We start from the raw sequence: 22243 nt of genomic DNA on the forward strand, positions 1-22243 counted from the left end.
ACACTTCTACCAACAGTGTACACGGATTGCCTTTTATTCTGACAAAACTTCATCTGATGTTCCTCACAATCTCACACTCGCTGGTTAGCAAGGAAACAATAAATTTTAGTCCTAGTTAAGTTAAAAGTTATCCTGACCTAATCATTTGAATAGTCAGTCCATTGAGGTACTGCTTTAACATAAAATGCTCCCTCTCTTCGATGTCATCCTCTGTCTTCACTGCCCAACTGTTTCACCAAAATACTGTCTAGGGATCTGGCAGTGGCAAGTACGGGTCTTTGGACACACTGTCGCCTGCTTGCTCAGCTCTGTCTGCAGTCTTGCATGTCACTGCTGAACTCCATGGCAGAATTCAGCTGGTGAACCCATCCATGGTCAGTGTTGGCCTCGGCAATGCTCCTGGAGAGCCCTGGCAACCTCCCACTGGCATAGTCAGTCTTGCTTCCATTAGCTTCAAACACCTTAGCATCTGCTAAGTTCTCCATCACAACATCCCCTAGCCCAGGGGTCCACTCCAGCATCATCCCCCGATTTCATCCACCGTAGCTTTTTCATTCCATACTGGAATGGCATCCAATATCCATCTAAATTGAGCTGAGCCAAGCTCCCTTTACAGTGACCTTCTCCTGGAGTCTCTAGTAGAGCAACGGAGGCAAGATTCCTTCACACCCTGGACATTCCCCTCTCTTTCTTCGCTTGAATGCTCTGTTCTCCCTGAGACCAGAGACATGAAACACTGAACTTGGTTCTGACAGTATGACCTACCGCCAATCTCTCCCACATTCCCACAATGCCCTAGAATGGCAAGAGTTGGACTTTTTTGCTATTTCTTACTCTGCTCTATGCTTCCTTCCTTCTATAATTCCAAGTCTCCTGTCAAAGGCAGGAAAATGCTCATTCAAAAAGATATATGTACCCAGTTTTGTAGCAACACTGTCTATAGCAGCCATGACATGGAAGCAACCCAGTGCCCATCAACAGATGAATGGGTTAAGGTAATGTGCCACTATGCTACTTCGTACTCTGGGAAGTCTTTGGTAATTGGAATCCTTCAGGCTCAATCCTGGGTGGATTACAGTGGTTCTCAAAAGTGTGGTCACTAGCCAGGACCTGCTATGCAATGCAAGATCTGGGGCCCTCCTCCAAAATGCTGGGGTTTTAACCTAGTAACTGATGGTTTATCAAGTTTTCCAGGTGGTTCTGATGTACCCTAAAGAACCACAGCTTTAAGATTTCAGCAAATTATCTCATTCCCTCTCTTACGGTTTCCAAGCCTAGAGGCTTATTCAACGTACACACGTTGAAAGTACTCATGCATGTGTGCTAAGTTGCTTCATTTGTGTCCGACTCTTTGCGACCCTATGGACTGTGAAATGAAATTTGGACATACTACAACACTGAGGAATCTTGAGCATGTTGCGCTAAGTAAAATAAGCCAGTCACAAAAAGACAGATACTTATGATCCCATTTGTATGAGGTACCTAGAGTAGTCTGGTTCAGAGGCACGAAAAGTAGAATAGTGGTTGCCAGGGCCTGGGGGAGGGAGGCGGGGAGTTATTGTTTTATGGGCACAGAGTTTCAGTTTTGTAAGGTAAAAGGAGTTCTGGACAAGGGCACTGGTGACGGTTGCATAGCAACATGATTGCACTTAAAACCACTGAACTGTACAGAGTTAAAAATGGCTCAAGTTCTTAAGTAACAGGTATTGATTTGAGGAAAGGTCACATGCCTGACTCAACTGGTTATCCTTGGAATGTAATCCTGGATGTTAGAGTTCAGGTCTCAATCTGGAAACAGATATTCCTTGTAAAGTTGGGTATTTCACCAGATGTTAGTTGAGTTTCTGAACTACCTTAAGTGGATGAAGAAACTGACCCAATCCATCTGACTCTGGAGTTTAAATAGGATAGTCAGTCTCACTGTGGCTATTGAGGTAAAAGATAATATATATATATATATATATATATATATACACACACACATAGTGTTGGGAATGTTTGCATATAATATCATTCTACATGAGAAGTAATGATGACCCGTCGGCTTTTCCCCATTTCCTGAAAAGATGAGCCCCTGGGAGAGCTTTGTCTGATGATTTGAATAGGTAGCCTTCTAGCTCCCTTTATTGTTGCTACCCTTCCAGTCATTTGGCATCAAGTGAATGAGCCCATCCTCTCTAGAGGCAACAACTCGAGGGTGGTATTGGCAGACAGTGGAGCTTTAATTCCCCTTTCCACCTCCCAATAATTTGCATTAGTTGCCCACCCAATAAAATAATATTCCTTGCTACAAACCATTGATGTTTTCTCAATCTTGTTAAGGATGACTGAAAGGATCTTTAGAAAATGGCTCTGGTGTAAGTGAAAACAGTGAACTTACTATGCAGAACGCAGCTTCAGATAAGTTCCATGCAACCTCTACACAATCCACGTGTCACCAGGGAGCCCCCCCACGTAGCAAATTCTGTAGCTCCCACTGTTCTAATCCCATTTCCATGCTGCACGAATTTCCAAGGAGAGAGAAAAAGTCCAAATCCAAATTTCAACATCCAAATATGTCTCCTGTCTATATTCATACACGACAGTGTTCTCATAAGCCCAGGAAATTAGTTTAGGTAAATAAAGACAGATAAAGTGAAAGTCAGTGAAAGTCAGTCGCTCAGTCATGTCCAACTCTTTGCTACCCCATGAACTGTAGCCTGCCAGGTTCCTCTGTCCATGGGATTCTCCAGGCAAGAACACTGGAATGGGTTGTCATGCCCTCCTCCAGGGGATCTTCCTGATCCAGGAATCGAACCCATAACTCCTGTGGCTCCTACCTTGGAGGCAGATTCTTTTAACATTAAATTGTTTCAAAAATCAAAGAACCTAGATACTTAATGTCAGCCTTCAAAGCACCACCACCAATCCTTATAATGCGAAGCATGAATGCCTAGTCAGATACTGAATTCAGTAAGTTTCATTTTGCTCCTGATTAAGAATTGAAATTTATCATATTCTTGTGGAAGAATTAAGAAGTCTTCCCTGGTGGACTCAGTGGTAAAGAATCTGCTTGCCAATACAGGAGACTTGGGTTTGATCTTGGGGTTGGGAAGATCCCCTGGAGAAGAAAATGGCTTCCCATTCCAGTATTCTTTCCTGGAGAATTTCATGGACAGAGAAGCCAGTGGGCTACAGTCCATGGGATTGAAAGGGTTGGACACTACTTAGCGATTAAACAACAAGAAAGCACATCGTTTGCTAATTTTTATGAGGAGGCCATGTGGTCCAGTGGAAAGGTACCCAAGTAGACCGCACACTGTCCTGACTGCCTGCCTGTATGTGTCTCCTGTCACTTTTTTTTTTTTTTAATCTTTTTTCTAGGAGGGTGGGTTTGTCAGCCCCAGTGCAATTCAAACTGCCTTTTGAGACTGTAGACAAGACGGAGGGTTAGGAAAGAGAAAGGAAGAATGTTCTCCACACTGTCTGTTTAAATTATGATTTGAAGCAGGTTTTATTATACCAAATTATCATCAGGCTAATTGCTTGACAGCCTCTCTTGTTACTGCTGGCTGGCGCCATTCAACTGATATACTTGGCTGATATGTGGCTGGGGGCGGTATGGCATAGTCTCCCTAGGGAGAAATCTGGCAGCTGGAAAAATACCCCAAACTCCTCAACATTCTGCGTGCCATCCACATCCCACTTCTAAGTCACAACAGATCCAGCATAGACAGTAGTGTTTAAGAGCATGTTCCTTGAAATCAGGCTGCCCAGGTTCAAACCTTGTTATTACCACTTGTTTGTTTTGTGATCCTGGGCAAGTTTTTAATCTCTTGGTGCCTCAGATTCTTCCCCTATGAAGTGGGTATAAAAATAGTACCTCCCTAGTAGGGTTGTTGGAAGAGGTAAAATATGTCAAGTACTTAGTATTCTCCCTGATATAAAGTAAGCACCCTGCTATGAAACTGTTGATAAATATGTATATGTCTGTATTGTTGCCTGTTACTCATTGTTTTTATTTTAGCTGTGTAATTTTCCTAGAGATTTAAATGAGTTATTATGCATGCGAGCTCAGTTGTGTCTGATTCTTGGGGACCCCATAGACTGCCAGGCTCCTCTGTCCATGGGATTTCCTAGGCAAGAATACTGGAGTGGGTTGCCATTTCTTTCTCCAGGAGATCTTTCCAACCCAAGCATCCTGCACTGGCAGCCAGATTCTTTACCACTGAGCCACCTGGGAAGCCCATGATGAGTCTTTAAGGATACCATAATTTGGGTTTAGAGAATGAACTTAAGTTACCAGGGGGAAAGGATGCAAGAAAGGGATAGTCAGGGAGTTTGGGATGGGCATGTACACACTGATGTATTTAAAATGGATAACCAACAAAGACCTACTGTATAGTACAGGGAACTCTGCTCAATGTTATATGGCAATCTGGATTCGAGGGGAATTTGGGGGAGCACAGATACATGTATACATATGGCTGAGTCCCTTTACTGTTTACCTGAAGCTATCACAACATTGTTAACTGGCTATACTACAATATGAAATAAAACGTAAAAAATAAAAATAAAGAATACTATAATTTGTGTTCAGCATGCTCTTTTCCCGAGTGTTCTTTTTATCCTTGAGGATAAAATGTGAACCCAAATGTAATTCCTCTGCCTGTTATTCTTAGTACTAAATGGTAGCTTGGTATTCCCCATTGAGGATATTGGGACTTTGAAGGGATGACCAAACCCAATACCCTTATTTACTCCCTTGTGACCGCTAATATTATTGTGATGAAATACCTCGGTTTCCCCCAAAGAATTAGAGAATGTGACGACAGGAGAAAGACTAAGGGTGATAGGATAACTTCAGGCCTGTTGGTCTCTGTGGTCAGAAGCAGCATAATAGGAAGGAGAGATTTAAATGCAAGAAAGGTGACTCTCATCAGTCGTGTTAGTAATGAGAAAACATGCTTTCTGTATCATAAATGATTTGTGTCCTGCAATTATTGCACAGGAAAGGTATTCGGTTATAACACTTCAGACTTCACTGACATCTTTTAGGACACTCAGAGGCCTATGGGCATTACTCATCAACCTTGATGTCAACATTCGGTCAGATTGGGATTGAAAAATGTTCACTTGAACACAAAGTGAGCATGGCTCAGCTGCTCTGTGTTCACTTCCCTTGGCGTGTCCTTCAGGATCTGACTCCTTTAGACACACTTGGGAGTTTTCTCCACCAAATCCAATTTCCCATGAAGTTGAAGGAAAATGGACTAGAAAAAAGAAATGGAGCTTATTAAGTTTCTCCCTAGGCTCACTGCCCAGTTTTCTTTCAGTCTGGAATCTCTATGTGGGAATTTGTAGAATTAGACTAAACTGCTTCTGAATCCACATTTGTTCACTTTTCTCGCCTTAGCTGTGATATTTTGTATAATGCCTGTTCTTGCTGATGACACAGTGTGATTTCTAAAAAGTGAGATGTATAGGGCACAGTTTAACCTGAATCACTTACATGATTTTACAAAGTTTATTTATTTATTGAGCATCTAACATATGACCAGTCATTGCTCTAGGTGCTTGGGACTCAGCCACGGTCTGACATACCTCTGTCCTCATGGAGTTGACATACTTGTGAGCAGAGACAAGGAATAATGAACATTATACATATGCAAAGTATGCAGTATGTTAGGTGGTGAGTGCTCTGTGGAAAGGAAGCAGACCATTCATAAAATTCTTTCAATTCCTCCTGGGAGTATTGAGGATACATTTTGTGTTGGGGGTAGGAGGGGTAGATTATGGGAAATGCCTTTATTATTTATTTCATCTTATCTTTTATTGAAGTATAGTTCATTTACAATGTTGTGTTACTTTCTGCTGTATAGCATAATTCCATTATACATTTGTATACATTCTTTTTCATTATGGTTTATCACAGGCTATTGAGGACAAACATCTAATTTTAAAAATCATACTCCGTGAAAAGAACTTTGAGCTTCTGTGCTGTGCCATAAAAGTATAGGCAAGTAAGTGCCCTACAGGGATCAAACCTACCTGACATAGTAGATGAGTCTACCTTGCAACTGCTGGAGAACAATGTAACTGTTAGGCACAGACACAGACACAAAGTTGAAAATAAGAAAACATTTTTTTTCATTATTTAATGAGGCTTTCTCTCCATAGACCCCCATCTCTAACCACGAACAAGTACCCTACAAGGACATGTGGGAATCATTAAGGACAAATACCATGGCAGTCTGGTGTTCTGAAATCGAGGCCATCTATTAAATATCTCGGGTCTGCAGTTTATCAACAGAGTGATAGAAAACCTCCCTGCCTGTGGGTATTTAAAGGTAATCAGAAGGAAACAGGATGTGCCTGCGGAGGTGAGCTATTAGCTCTTAGAGAAAAGGAGAAAGAAAAACTCACGTTTGTTCAAAAACTCATCTAGTATATTCTTTTTTTCCTCCTCACCACAGATATTAGTACTGGGAAGAAACTTATGGATGTTCTAGGTTAGTGAAGACTAGAACCCAGAGATAATAAGTGACTCGTCCAGGGTCACTTAGCAGGTCAGTGGCAGAGCCAGAAGTCAAGCCTCCCACCTCCCGGTCCAGTCCTGTGGGTTCTAAGCTCCGCATCCAGGTTGGATCATCAGTACTTTTCAGCATGGATTGCCTAGCCCTCTACAGCTGATTGCTAAAGAAGCTAAGAGAGGATAAATGAGAAGTCTAAGGTGTCGGTGAAAGTGTTTCAGATTCTCAGTAGAAATCTGAAGTAGAGGGAGCAGGAAATACAAGACGGGGCTGAGAGTCAGATCTGGGGGACCAGCATGGGGTGGAGAGTCTCTTCCAGTTTGGGGGTGGTCGGGGGCTGCTGCACATTCCAGCATGAAGGACTTCCTCTTTGCCAGAGTAACCATCACTGACTCTGAAGAGCGACGCTTCCAGACGCGAGCACCCAGGCTACACTGTCCTTCTGCCCATGAGTGGCCGCTGCGCCACCGAAAGGTGATGAGAACACGCCGTGCGCTGTCACTTCAGGTCCTGGTGAAGGTGGCAGTCACTGTCCTGTCCCTCCCACCATAAGGAGGCAACATTTGAGCTCTTCCTCTAGGCTACGTACGTGCTTTGCTTACGTCAGCACGCTCTGTCCTCATATCTGCTAAGTTTGTTGTCAATCCCATTTCAGAGGAGAGAAAACTGAGTCTTGGAGTTTAGTAATAATCTGCCCAGAGTCACAAAGCTAGTGAATGCCACAGTCAGAATTCAAATTTTCCTTCGTAATGGGGAGATGGGGGTGGTTCAAAGTATAGGCTGTGTGAGAAGATTGTCAGGGTTTGAATTCCCACTCCAATGCTTGCTAGCTGTGAGGTGTTCAATGCCTTACTTAGCCTCCCCAAGCTTCCCTTGCCTCATCTGTAAAACTGTGACAGTAATCACAGTGTTACATTATAGAACTGTGGTGGTTAGAGAATACAACATAGCACCTATTGACACATAATTAAGTCCTAGTTACATAGTATTTGACTATAGTTCAGCTACAGGTTGAATTATATGAAATTGCCATCGTAGTCTACCAAAAATTGTCAAATACTGACAGTTTTGTATGGTTCAGTCTAATACTACACAGGTATTCATTCTTCGTAAATATAACAATGATTCCCTTATCCATCTCATAATTTGTGAACAGACCGGTGATTTGATTGCTTCAGTACAATCTTTTCTCTTTACTTGCCTGCTCTTTTTAGTTTCTCTGAAGAACTATGTAACGATATCGTCTCTCCTAACGTAACGTATCACCCAGGAGGACGTATGCAATGACATAATTCCTGGCGCCACTAATCTGTTGAGCATATTGTCACAGGCAGCTTGAATGGAAGTAGATTTGAAGTGAGCTTGGGTTGTGTAGAACTAGACTAAAAAGATTACTGGCAAAATGAAGAGGGGTGGACTCCTGGGTCCTTTAGGCCAGTGGGAATGTCCCACTGGTGGAGGGCATGGCATTCCCATACTAGATGGCTGGCTGTGAAAAACGCATGTCAGGCACAGCCATTTGTCATGGGCACTGGAAAGACCAGCTCCTGGCCAGCAGTAGCAGGTTGTTAAATTTGACACATTCAAAATGAATTTTGTGGCCTGGCTCCCCTTGACCTCTGGTTTGGTGAGAGTAGCTGTGATAGAAGGACACACGAATTAGCTGTGGTATCTGGGGAGGCTGTGGGGTCGAGGAAGAAAACACAAAACTGGCATAAGAATTTTGCCTTCCTGGGGAAGAGGGAGAGTGTAGAAGGGACAGTTAGGGAGTTTGGGATGGACATGAACACCCTGCTACATTTAAAGGGGATAACCAACAAGGACCTACTATACAGCACAGGGAACTCTACTCAGTGTTATGTGGCAGCCTGTTATGTGAGAGGTGACTTTGAAGGAGAATGGATACGTGTTTATGTATGGCTGAGTCCCTTTGCTGTCCACCTGAAACTATCACAACGTTGTTAATCGGCTATAGTCCACAATAAAATTAAGGGCTTTTAAAGAAGATAAAAAGAATTTTGCCTTTTCTGCAAAGAAAAGAAGGTTACTTTCAAAGAAATGCATCCAGGATGCAAGGTCTAGAGGAGCTTTCTCTCCTGAAAGAGGGTTCTCTGTTCCACTCCCACCTCTGTTCCGATCTCACACCTGCCTCAATCCCATTTCCTTAGATTTCATATTACAGGAATAGAAATAGCTCTGGAACTCAAGTGGAGCATTCTGGAGGGACAGTCCTGCTAGTTAATACAGGAACCATCTCTAAATAAAGTTAGTCTCACCTTCGAAATGTACTGACATCCTCAAGGATGCTTCAGACTTTCTTGGTGTCTGGAGTGGAGGTGACGACTGTATTTAGAGTATAATGCCCCCTGTGATGTCAGAATGGGGTGTGTGTGTGTGTGCTCCCTTTCCTTCTTTCTTTCCATATCTGAAAAAATAATCTGGAAGTCTTTTAAAGTTTCTGTAGCAAGGAGGTTTACAGATTACACGTGGATCCATGGTTTGTTTTTTCCCACCGTGTGGGCGGTAAACTAATGAACATGTATTTGCATAACCAGGAATGCAGACACACTTGGAGTCCTTCTCTTTCTGTGTGCCCTTTTCCTTTTCTCTCTCTTTGTGGCTATGGTTACTGTTAAGCTGACCCCTACAGTCTGGGGCAAATACCGGAGCTTGAATCAAGCACTGCTTCTCCATACAGCTGCAAAGGCCTGCTGCGTCAGAGTCTCAGATGATCTGTTTAAGTGAAATTCTTTTTGCCAAGATTGCACACACAAAGGTGAGCCGTGTGGCACTCCAGTGTACTGCATTTACTGTTTTTGCCTTTTTTTTTTTTTTTTAATGAGAACGGTCTTTTATAAATTTTTGTCTGCCGGGGTTGAACAGTATTGAACATTATGCTTCGGAAACAATAACGGTAGAAAGATAGTCCTTTCTGTTGAGTCTCCTTCCGCTCCTCCTAGTTTCTGTGAGAAACTGTTGCTTGCCAAAACTATAGCTAATTAAAAATTGAACTTATTCAGCTGCCCAGAAACCCGAGTGGGGACCGGCAAGCGGCGAGAGGAAGAGCGGACAGGGGCGCCCTGTGAGTGACGCCCCCAACCCCATTCATTCTATGGTCCTTCCCTTCCATTTAACCGTCTTCGCATCGTGGTTTTGTGAGTTGAAGGACCCTAGAGCGACCTGTGGGGACCGGCAGGAGAGGGCTTACCCGTTGCCACGAGCTCTGCTTGCAATAGCGAGCCAGCTTCTGCAGAGCGTGGGCCCCGGAGTGCGCGGGGAGGCGTGCCCGCAGCCACTCCAGAAACCGGTTCTGGGCTCTGGCCGCGTGTCCTTCCCCTTACATCAGGGTGCCCGCCGCTGTCAGGCAGGCCGGCCGGCGATTGGCTGGGAGGAGGGCAGTAATCCGAACTGCCTTTTGTACTTGGCTAATCAGGGCAGCCGCCTGATTGCAGGTTCCCAGCGGAGGTGCCTGGGTGGTGTCTGACACCTGTGTCTTAGCTCTCGCATTCGCCTTCCTGGAGCTGCTTCCCCGGGATTCTTTCCAGACCGGATTCGTGTCTCTATGTCACCTCCCCCCAGCCCCTGAGCCCCCTCGGGCCGCCGGCTTGGCCCCGTGTCATGCTGGACGAAAATGTTCAACAGATAATCAAGGACAGTGGAAATGCCGGCTTAGACTTCCTTAAGGTAAGCCCTTTTTAAACCAGGTATTTCTCGACCAGATTTCTCCATTTAATTCGACATAAATGCTTGTATCTGGCAGGTAAACTAAAGAAGGTCTGGGGAGTTGTTTTAGTTTAGGGTTTTATGATGAAATTTGTAAGTGATTTGAGTGTCCGATGTGCTGGCAAAATGATACCAAGGCAGAAATAAAGATGTACATGGTGGGGGGTGGGCACTTGACAAACCACTGTCATCCTTGCAGGCAGCTGGGGCCTCACTGTGCACTCCTTCCTATTTGATGAGGAGCTCCAGAGATGGTAGAATAAAGTAACTTTTCATCAAGGCCAACAAATGCATATGCTTGTGCCATAGGCTCCTCCCAACCGTGCAATCCCGGGAGCTATCATTTAATTCTTATTCCCATTTCTTTTTAAAGCTGTCTTTAACTTTTTCCTCTTGTGATAGGAAAGCAGTATTTTGTTTGTTTGTTTGTTTGTTTGTTTGTTTAAGGCTTGCTCAGCACGGAGGAGTTAGTGACTTTCACTCCAGCATGGGGTTTGATTGTACTGCTTGGCTCACTTCCCCTCACCTTTATTTTCCAGAGAAAGTCAGATTCTAGACAGAAGGACTTAACTTTGAGTCACAGTGAGATGCTTTGGAATATTAAGCCATGATTCTGATTAAGCTTAAGCTCTGCCATGACTTCATTTTACATACTTTTAAGTTGATCGACAGATACTTTGGGGCCATCCTGTCTTCCTCTTGGATTGGTGTCAGCATACTCTTATTGTAGGGTTTAGTAATCCAAGGTTGGTAAAACGACTAGTGATATGGACAAATGCTTACACCCTTGCCTGCTTGTTGTGATAAGGAAGAAAAGCTTTTTTTTTTTTTTTAATGAAAACTTTCTGTATATGGGTGAAGATCCATTTATAAATCCAAAGAGGTTCTGAGGCTACTTTCCCCACTATATTAATTTCAAAGATAGGAGGAAGCTGTTCCCCACTTCTAAATGATTCCATTTAACCAGTAAACAGGAATAGAACAAACAGAAGTGGTGAAAAGCAAGGCAATAAACATTCAGAAACCATATACTCAAGATCTATGTTAATCATCCTGAAATATGTTTTTTTCTTTCATTATTTATAGGCAGTCGGAAGTCTCCATCTTTCTCAGCTGTTAGCTAACTATTCTTTATAAAGACATTTTCCTGTAATAAGATCAGCGTATTTGTAATACTAAATGTAAATACTAAAAATGCTGCTCTGATGAATAGAAGCATCAGAAATGACATTGCCCACGGGTTGAAATGTGATCATCATGCAAGTCTACAGAAATCATTTAAAATATAATGTATGTGCCCCATAATACAGATGGTTGGTGATGATTGAAAAATCAGATCAATTGGTAGGTAGATATTAAGTGAATTATAAATATTGAGGGGATTAAAGGACAAGTAAATGTGGAAAGCTAAATAAATACTGAATATTTAGCATTGAGTTCAAGTTCAAAATGCTACCTTCACCTATGAATTACAAATTAGAGAATGTATAAATCGAAGTTGGTTTCCTGGTTTAAGAATAAGTCATTGCTGTATAGGGAGGGATAAATATCATCTCAACCCTAATCACTATCTTAAAAAAAAAATTTACTGTCCATAATAACCTCAGAGTCCTAAAAAGAAACAGAAAGGAAGAGAGAGCTAGTTTCAAAACCTCTAAGTCAGTAAGTTCACTCGCTCAGTCGTGTCTGACTCTTTGCGACCCCATGAAATGCAGCATGCCAGGCTTCCCTGTCCATCATCAACTCCCGGAGTCCACCCAAATCCATGTCCATCGAGTCAGTGATGCCATCCAACCATCTCATCCTCTGTTGTCCCCTTCTCCTCCTGTCCTCAATCTTTCCCAGCGTCAGGGTCTTTTCAAATGAGTCAGCTCTTCACATCAGGTGGCCAAAGTATTGGCGTTTCAGCTTCAGCATCAGTCCTTCCAATGAACACCCAGGACTGATTTCCTTTAGGATGGGCTGCTTGGATCTCCTTGCAGTCCAAGGGACTCTCAAGGGCCTTCTCCAACACCACAGTTCAAAAGCATCAATTCTTCTGCACTCAGCTTTCTTTATAGTCCAACTCTCTCATCCATATATGACCACTGGAAAAACTATAGCCTTGACTAGACAGACCTTTGTTGGCAAAGTAATGTCTCTGCTTTTTAATAAGCTGTCTAGGTTGGTCATAACTTTCCTTCCAAGAAGTAAGCATCTTTTAATTTCATGGCTGCAATCACCATCTGCAGTGATTTTGGAGCCCAGAAAAACAAAGTCAGCCACTGTTTCCCCATCTATTTGCCATGAAGTGATGGGACCGGATGCCATGATCTTCGTTTTCTGAATGTTGAGCTTTAAGCCAACTTTTTCGCTCTCCTCTTTCACTTTCATCAAGAGGCTCTTTAGTTCTTCTTCACTTACTTTCTGCCATAAAGGTGGTGTCATCTGCATATCTGAGGTGATTGATATTTCTCCTGGCAATCTTGATTCCAGCTTGTGCTTCCTCTTGCCCAGCGTTTCTCATGATGTACTCTGCATATAAGTTAAATAAGCAGAGTGACAATATACAGCCTTGATCTACTTCTTTTCCTGTTTGGAACCAGTCTGTTGTTCCATGTCCAGTTCTAACTGTTGCTTCCTGACCTGCTCTAATTAAAAAGGAAGTAAAGTCACAAAAACCTCACATTTCATATTGAGTGTAGAAAACCCTGTACCTATCTACAGAGTATAAGGGGACCCCTGAAGGTGTAATTTAACACAATGGTTAATAACTAGTATACACACACGCACATTTCATCCTAAGAACAGCATTGTTAGTGGGACAGGGGATTAAGTATCTTATATTTATTTTATTCCCTAGTGTCTAGTTTCTGGGGCTGTGGAATGACTGCCAGGCTCCCTCGTTCACAGGGACCATGGGGATGGACCCCTCTAGTGGAGAACACACAATGAGGCACAGTAGTGTTGCCTGCCAGACACACTGCGTGTGCCCCAGTGGCTCTGCTCAAGAAACGGTCAGCTATGTAAATGAAGCCACATCAGACTCTGCCCTCCCCTCACCTCTCTCTCTCCTCCTCTTCTTCCTCAAAAGAGTTCCAGATTCCAGCCTTTACCCCAGGCTTTTCTGACTCGGGTGGGTGAGGATGAGGGCCCTGTGAGCTCAGAATCTGAACAACTGGGCCAGACTAGACAAATGGAAAAAGTCCTCATCTCCCCCCCCGCTATAGATGGCTTCATGTAAACGTCCCTGGTTAATAGGAAGGAGATGCACTTCCTGTTAGGCTGAGCTTCTAAAAGGCATGTTTTGTTTTGTGTTTTTAAATTGCTTCCAGCAATCCTAATGTTCACAACTTGGAGACGAGAGGAAAGCTTTATGTCTGAACAGATGGGTGATTTTGGAAGGTGGGAACCTAAGCAGTCTCAAGTCGTTTTGCTCCTAGTTGCACAGATTGGATTTAAAAACCAACGTCAGATGATGGTGGCGGTGCGGTGTTTGTGGCCTATCATCTGATATCACAGGGAGAAGTGCTCTTAATGAACGTCTGTGAAATGAAACTGGTAGGATGGCTCTGATGTCCTGTCAATTGATCCAGTGACTCTGGCGTCAGACACTTTGGTAGGACTTTGCTTGTACACTCCAGACCTGGTTTTGTGACGACAACTCAGGAGATGGAATTTAAATGAGCCCCACCCTGAAAAGCTGTGACTGTTGAGAATCACTAGTTTTTTTCCAAGTCCCGAAGCTCCTTAGTGACCCATGCAGGTACTGGGAGACCTTTTCCACCAAAACCTGTGGTCGGTAATCCAGACCAGCCGTCCAAGGGCGGCGGCCCCTATGATTAGACCCCGAAGTGCCGTCTCTAAGTTCCTTCCTTATCTTCTTCCCTGGAAGCACTGGAGGCTGGTCCTGTGATATTTATTCACTGATATTTATGCAGTGATTTCACAGTTGTTTATTAATCAGGCTCATCAGTTCCTCTCTCTGATGCATGTAGGTCAATATCATCATCCCAGTTTGGAAGAGCGAGAAAAGTGATGATGCAGAATGGTTTGTCCAGCAGCACCAAGAAGTTAGTGTGAACGTAGAATCTGCCCCGCCTTGGTTTTCTCCCTTCCTTTCTGTCGGAGGAGAAATCAGGAATACTTAAGCCTCTTCCTCAGCAACTCTAGAGACTAAAAAGGCTTCAGTCCAAAACTCTGCTGCTCACAACTGGACCACTGTGATGCGGAGGGGTCAGAGGCTTCCCAACAATGAACTGAATTGGGTATGGAGTGAGGTGCCTGTGCATGTGTGTGTGTGTGTGCATGCACATATGTTTGAATGTCTGCATACCCATGTGCGCCCACCTGCTCACCTGAAGGACTCAAAACCCCCAGGGGAGTGTGAGTAAAGTTTGTCCAAAGCCTCCGCTGACGGCAGCATCTGTTCTGTGCCCTTTTCCTAGAGAGGCCTGATCATTCATTTATAACAAATCTCAGCCCAGGCCCAGTGGCCAGGGAGGCCGGCCCAGGAGCTGCGGGTGAGCCAGTCTGAAGGCGGCTGGCCCGCATTTGCCTCCGAAAGTATTTCAGGAATGTTAATGGTATGCCTGAGTGGAGGGCTTCAGAGCCCGGAGCTGGGGCTGAGAACTGCTCTATGGCCATCTGTTGAGGCCCAGGAAGTCTCATAGCAACAGCTTCTCAAGAATGGTGCCCCCCCCCCCTTTTTTTAATTAAAATTAACTAACACAAAACCCCAAAACCAGCTCCACTGCTCAGAAAGACAGAGTTTGAATTCTTTCTACAGAGTGATGAGCCTTTAAGGAAGAAAAGCCCCCACATACTTAATTCCTGTTCTTTAAATGAGCAATTTGTACTTGGTTTGAGGTCTTAATTTTTTTCTCTCTCCTGGGGTGGAATTCTCTTTTGGAAAAGGGTAGAGGTGAAAACAAGCTTTCAAAGCTGTGGCGAAATCATTGGCAAAACTCCGGTTACGAAAAAAAAAGTGGTCAGACTTTTGAGATTTTCCTGGTATTTGTTGCTCTTAGAGATCCTGTCAGCAGCTGCCTTTTTTTTCCCTCTGTAATAATGTGAGCTTTATAAAACTCGATGTTTAGTGAGTGAAATGAACTTCAGACAAAGACCATTACTGTGACAATGTAGGGGCTCCACTATGAGTGTCTAAAATCTGTGTGAAGAGTAGACTTTGGGAAAAGAGAGAGGAAAGTAATATATATAGCTTTTAGTTTTTCAGTCGGTGGGCTCTCAGTTAGCCATTTATAGTAACTGAGTTCCTTCCTCAGGATAGAAGCGCCTGTAAAATGTTAAATACCTGAAGCCTAGCCAGCAGCTGTGAGTGCAGGAGTGGGCGTTCTAGATGGAGACAAAAGAATTATATTCCATTCTAAATTCTACCCTGTACTGGGCTATTTTAGGAAGGTGCACAACCTGTTAGAGCATAGTTCCTCATCTGCAAATTGGCTTTCTGCATTATTAGGAAGGTTAAATATAATCACATAAAAGGAACTCCAGAAATGATCCCTGAATGAATGGCATCTATAATAAGCTGTCATTCTTGCTGTTGTACAACTCTGGGAAAATGTTTTCATGAGAATGAATATATATATACATTTTCAAATCTTTATATATGTAAGCATTTATGCTTTCTTTTCTTAATTTTGATTGGAATATGCTCGCTTTACAATGTTGTGTGAGTTTCTACTGTACAGCAGAGTGAATCAGCTTTATGTATACATGTGTCCCCTCTTTTTCATTTATTTCCCATTTAGATCACTACAGAGCCCTGCGGAGAGTCCCTGTGCTCTACAGTAGGTTCTCATTAGTTATCTGTTTTATCCATAAACTCAGTAGTCTATGTCAATCCCAATCTCCCAATTCACTCCACCCTATCCCTTTTCCGTTTGGTAGCCATATTTTCTTTACATGTGTCTCTATTTCTGCTTTGCAAATAAGATCATCTATATCATTTTTCTATATTCCACATATATGTCTTAAGTATTTATATTTTCATTTAAAAACCTGGAGAGGATATAAATATATATCTCCTCAAATCCTGTCAAATAAAATGTTTCTGTAGAGTCAAAAAATATTCTAACAAGTGATTTTTCCTACACATATAGAACTCATGAATATAGTACACATATGGAATACTTCTTTACATTTTTGATTGCTAGTATTGTTTGCAAGTATTATTCAGATCTAACATATTGCCCCTGATGGTCAAAAATAATGTGACCAACTCTCGGGAAAAGGATGTATACTCTTGAGTTTAACTTAGTCTTTCTATGAAAAGCATGACCCCTTGCCCTTTCTGTACTGATTGCCTCATGTATAAAATTTAACCAGTAAGTATTTATGCAGTGTCTACCGCGTGCCAGCTGTGTTCCACATGCTGGGGGTTTAGGGTTGTGAACAAAAGTAGACAAAAATCCTTGCATACATTCTGGTCAAGACAGACAAACCCCTAAATAACTAGGTTATAAAATAACTGCTATGGAGAAACCTAAAGCAGGGAATATAAGCAGAAGCGATATTGTCATTTTCTGAAGGGTGGTGAGAGAAGGCCTACGAGGAAGGGGATGCAGGAAGACGAAATAGGACTGGAAGGAGGTGAGACCCTAAGCCTGGGGATGAGCTGGGGAAGAAGATAGAAACCGAGAGCACAGCAAGTGCAAAGGCCCTGGGGGCAGTATAGATGGCATGTGAAAGGAATAACCAGACGAGTGCAGTGGGGGCAAAGGTCAGGGCCCTCTGTACCACCACAGGCATTTGACTTTTTCTGAGTGAACCCTATGAGGACTTACTTCACAGAGCTGTCGCAGGGTTTAAATGAAATAGCTTGTTTGAAGCCTTAAGTGCCTACCATATAAAAATTCTTCTATAATTGTTAGCCATTGTTCCTAACAATGGCTATTATTACCACCGCCTAGGATTTAAAGATAGGATAATGTGAGCATATAGAAGAGAGTGTTGTTCTGATTAAAGCCGATCGTCATTATGAGAATTAAACTCCCACACTCGGCCCCTTAGCTGTTCAAGTTTATCATCTAAGAGGGTCCCAATTCTATATCTTCAAACATATGAGGGCTTACTTTTTAAAAACTAGCCTTTTTAAACTATAGCATTATCTCTTTTAGGAAAAACTAAGTTTATACTCTCTAGGGACAGGTGTCTTTGGATACATTTGGTTTAAGTTTCAGCTACAAAAATCCTGTTGAATTCCACTGAATTCACATGCTCTAGCAATGTACTCATGTTTGAGTTCTGATAAGGATCCCTCCTTCAGGCCACAGGATCCCACATGGGGAGGAACTTAGTGCAGATGTAATTAAAACAAGGAATCCATGTCTTTTCCTTCTTCCCTGAGCCCAGAAGCAAGACTGCTTTTCCTGGCTGCTTTGAGAACCCTCTTTCAAAATTATCTGCTTGGACACACCTCTGTGTCTCCTCCTTTGAACTTTTGAAGGATTTTGGTAGGAACTCAGGTCAAGTAGTGACTAGCTCAGAAACTAGAAGAGAGGGAATCTTCTTCTCCAAGCATTTGAAGGCCATCATTTAGAATCAGGGTTATCTTATCCTTGCTCCAGAATCAGGGAAAGTGGTTTTGGGGACAATAAAAGGAAATTCTTGATGGTAACTAGAGATAATGGGTAAAGGAAGAAGCTAAGAATGTGTACCCTCGGCAGTGGGAACATTCCAGCGGAGGCTGGGTAACCAGTGGGCAGAGGGGTTCTCAAGCATTTGGATGGCAGCTTGGTTTCTTAAGTTCTCTTCCAAATGTGTGATTCTGCTTTCTTTCAAGATATGCTTATTGAAAACTAAATTCTGCAGGGAAAGTCGCTGTAAATTTTCTTTAACCGACATCTTAAGGATTCTGAGAGCAAGAAATAGATGATTGTGGAATCTCTGCTTGACTTAGGGGTCAGATGGGTCATCCTCCTGCAGTGATGACCCTGGTCCTGCAGTGGTGACGCTGATCCGGGTGCCTGAAGCCCCTATTCTCCCAATGTCGACAGTCCTGTGCTCCCGTTTACAGAGTCAAATATCAGGGTGTGGTCATATCACTGCTACTTGTTACAGAGTTGCTTAGTCATGATCAGTGGGTAGGAATAGACTATAGCTTGCTTTTCCTTTTGAACAAATACTTGTATGAATTTATATTTTAAATAACTGATAAACATGCACTCCTAAAAAGCCTATGGACAAAGCTACAATTTTAATCCCCATTTATCAAATTATTAAACAATTGTGATACCAGTTCAGGAACTATTCAAGGTCATATGGCGAGAGAGCAGTTGAGAGAGAGAGTTTGAACCCAGGCAGTCAGCCAGCAGGATCTGCACCCTTAAATCCTATTTGAATGTGCCCCACAACTGCTTTATCTAGTCCTGTGAACCTTTTTCATTTGTGGTAGCACTCCTATTGATTTAGAGGGAAAAAAAAATGATCTGGCATATTATTATACTTTATTGCCCTCTATGAGGTCAGAGAACAAAAACTGTTGATACCTGTGCCTAGAATAGTGCCTGGGGCATGGCGGATACTCAAATATTTGTTGAATAAGTGAGGGAGTGAGGGTGTGACTTGAATAAATAGTAGTAGGGCCATAGAAATGCCTTCTTAATCTCACAGAGGCACAGAGATGTATGTGAATGCAGGATGCCACTTAATGCAAAAACTTTGAAAAGTTACAAACCAGATAAAATTAGAGGTGAAGATATAATAAGGCAGTGTCAACAGCTTCATCTTTTGTTAAGTCTCATTAGTATTTTAATTAATAAGTCCTATCACACTAGAAACAGTGCCCCTAAAAGACCTCAAACTAATATTGGCCACATGACAATTAGGGAGGGAGCAAACCAGGGAACCAAGAATCCCACTAAGTGAGGATTTTTAAAGTGGGGATTTGGACACTGAATATTTTACATTTAACACCTGGGGGGCTTTCCTGGTGGCTCAGTCTGTAAAGAACCTTCTTGCCAACGCAGATGTGGGTTCAATCCATGGGTTGGGAAGATCCCCTGGAGAAGGAAATGGTAACCCACTCCAGTATTCTTGCCTGGGAAATCCCATGGACAGAGGAGCCTGGCGAGCTAAAGTTCATGGTGTCTCGAGACTCAGACACAACTTAGGAACTAAACCACCACCACCGTTTAACATGTAACAGTACATTTAACAAATGGACCCTGAGACTCACGGAGTTATTAAGGGGCAGAGAAAGGAAGCCCCAGTTTGGCCAATGCTGGTGCCTGGGGGAACATTTGGGTTCAGAAAGGGTAAACCCACTCAGACCAGCTCAAATGAAAAGATGTTTTTTTGGAAGGGTAGCAGTGAAGCTTGAGAAATCCGATTGTAACAAACCAGGAACACTTCCAAGTTTAATGTGATGATTAAGTCTGGAGGAGTCGAAAGTGTCAGTGATTTTCCCACCTTGGCATTACTGGATTTGTGATGTTGGACAAACTCCTCAATGTTTCTGGGCCTTGTTTTACCTATCTGAAAAGTAGAGAATAATTAACGTATCTATTGATATTTTGTTGAGTTGTTGCATAGATTAAATGAAGTAATACATATAAAGCACTTAGAACACTGCTTGACACATAGTAAGATGTGTAACCACCAGCCTTTATTATGATTCAGCAAGTAGGTAGCTCTTCACTCTCTCCTTGGACTATGTAGTCCCTCATTTCAGTTGACTTTGAACATTAGTCCCATTATTCTCCTTTCAGACGGGCTTCCTAATGGACGTGGTTCCAGGGTTAACTGAATGGCCTAGGATGTCATCGAGGTTCCAGCTTTACCTGTTTCCATTCTACAAGCCTTTGCATGATGATTTTAATCTTCGGGTTCATCCTCATGATTACAAGATGGCTGCTGTGACTCCAGGCATCATGTCTTTGCACAACTTTGTCCAAAGGCAGGAAGGAGTCCCCGTTTGGTATATTTTAGCAAAACTGAGGAACACCTTCCCCAAAACTCTCCTACAAACTTTCCTTTGGGTCAGAGCTCATTTGCTAGGGTTGTCCTATACCCATGCCTGGAGTAGTCCTGACATGGGAGTCAGAGTACCATGATGAATGTAGATGAAGAATGATTTTTTTAAAATAAACTTTTTAAAGTCTTTATTAAATTTGCTGCAATATTGCTTCTGTTTCATGTTTTGGTTCTTTGGCCCCAAGGCATGTGGGATCCTAGCTCCCTGACAAGGGATCGAAGTTACACCCTCTGCATTAAAAAGCAAAGTCTTAACCACTGGACCTCCAGGGAAGTCCTGATGAAGAATGATTTACTTCTTGGGGATGTGGGAGCATCCATCTTTCTGCGCATAGGATCAGAATTATGTTTGTGAGGAAGAAGGGCATAGTGACCATTGAATGAAGTCATAAAGACCTGTCTTAGGCAAGAGTGTATCCAAGCCAGGCAGCTCAGAATCTTCCCTGAGATTTTATACAGAATCTAAGAGAAGGCAGAGCTTTCAGAAGTGGTTAATTTGAAAAACATCTACTTCTGCTTCATTGACTACGCCGAAGCCTTTGACTGTGTGGATCACAACAAACTGGAAAATTCTTGAAGAGATGGGAGTACCAGACCACTTGACCTGCCTACGGAGAAATCTGTATGCAGGTCAAGAAGCAATGTGGAACAATGGACTGGTTCTAAATTGGGAAAGGAGTACGTCAAGGCTGTATATTGTCACCCTGCTTATTTAACTTATATGCAGAGTACATCATGAGAAATGCTGGGCTGGAGGAAGCATAAGCTGGAATCAAGATTGCCGGGAGAAATGTCAATAACCTTAGATATGCAGATGACACCACCCTTAAGGCAGAAAGCGAAGAAGAACTAAAGAACCTCTTGATGAAAGTGAAAGAGGAGAGTGAAAAAGTTGGCTTAAAACTCAGCATTCAGAAAGCTAAGATTATGACATCTGGTCCCATTACTTCCTGGCAAATGGATGGGGAAACAATAGAAACAGTGACAGACTGTATCTTTTTGGGCTCCAAAATCTCTGCAGATGGTGACTGTAGCCATGAAATTAGAAGACACTTGCTCCTTGGAAGAAAAGCTGTGACCAACCTAGACAGCATGTTAAAAGCAGAGACGTTACTTTGCCAACAAAGGTCCATCTAGTCAAGGCTATGGCTTTTCTAGTAGTCATGTATGGATGTGAGAGTTGGACTGTAAAGAAAGCTGAGTGCTGAAGAACTGATGCTTTTGAACTGTGATGTTGGAGGAGACTCTTGAGAGTCCCTTGGACTGCAAGGAGATCCAACCAGTCCATCCTAAAGGAAATCAGTCCTGAATATTCATTGGAAGGGCTGATGCTGAAGCTGAAACTTTGTCCACCTGATGTGAAGAACCTACTCATTGGAAAAGACTGTGATACTTGGAAAGACTGAAGACAGGAGAAGGGGACGACAGAGGATGAGATGATTGGATGGCATCACCAACTCTATGGACATGAGTTTGAGTTGGTGATGGACAGGGAAGCCTGGAGTGCTGCAGTCCATGGGGTCGCAGAGTTGGACACACTGAGTGACTGACTGAATGATATGGAATGAAGTAGAACTGAAGTTTCTCTGCTCCATGCTTGCTTTCTGCATCCATATCCACCCTCCTAGCACACACACACAAACACACTGAAGAAGAGTCCTATTTAGTGTAGAGAAAAGTATATATATGAAAAAGATAAAGAGAAAAACATTGAAATTGAGACACACACACACACACACACACAGATATACACACATCCAAAAAGATGAGCATGAGGGAGAACCTGAAAATATTTACAATCCCTGGGACTGTCTCCCTCCTTGACCTTCCTGAGAAATTCCCAGTTTTGCTTAAATTTCTCTGTAGGTTCAATGTCACTTGCAATGACAACCACCAAGTCCACCAAGCATTTCCCCCAGCTTCCGGGTGTCTGTCCCCCCATATCCGCTCGTGTGTGGTGCTCACTCACCACGCAGCCTTGGGTCCTGCACCATGTGTCCTCCAGCTCTCCAGCTTTCATCACCTTATTAACT

At 42.9% G+C, this 22243-nt stretch overlaps 1 protein-coding gene across 2 annotated transcripts in view; it reads left to right on the forward strand.

The window, feature by feature from the left end:
- SHROOM3 (shroom family member 3) overlaps positions 1-22243 on the forward strand; it is a 330680-nt gene that overhangs the window by 144913 nt on the left and 163524 nt on the right. The window contains exon 1 of one of the 2 annotated variants that reach the window (XM_018049610.1): positions 9969-10196. The exons of the other annotated variant lie outside the window; for it this stretch is intronic. The gene's annotated coding sequence lies outside the window, so the exon portion shown is untranslated. Of the gene's footprint in view, positions 1-9968; positions 10197-22243 lie in introns of those variants that run through there. 2 annotated transcript variants of the gene reach the window in all.

The sequence above is a fragment of the Capra hircus genome, chromosome 6, assembly GCF_001704415.2.
Source record: "Capra hircus breed San Clemente chromosome 6, ASM170441v1, whole genome shotgun sequence".
NCBI lineage: Eukaryota > Metazoa > Chordata > Mammalia > Artiodactyla > Bovidae > Capra > Capra hircus.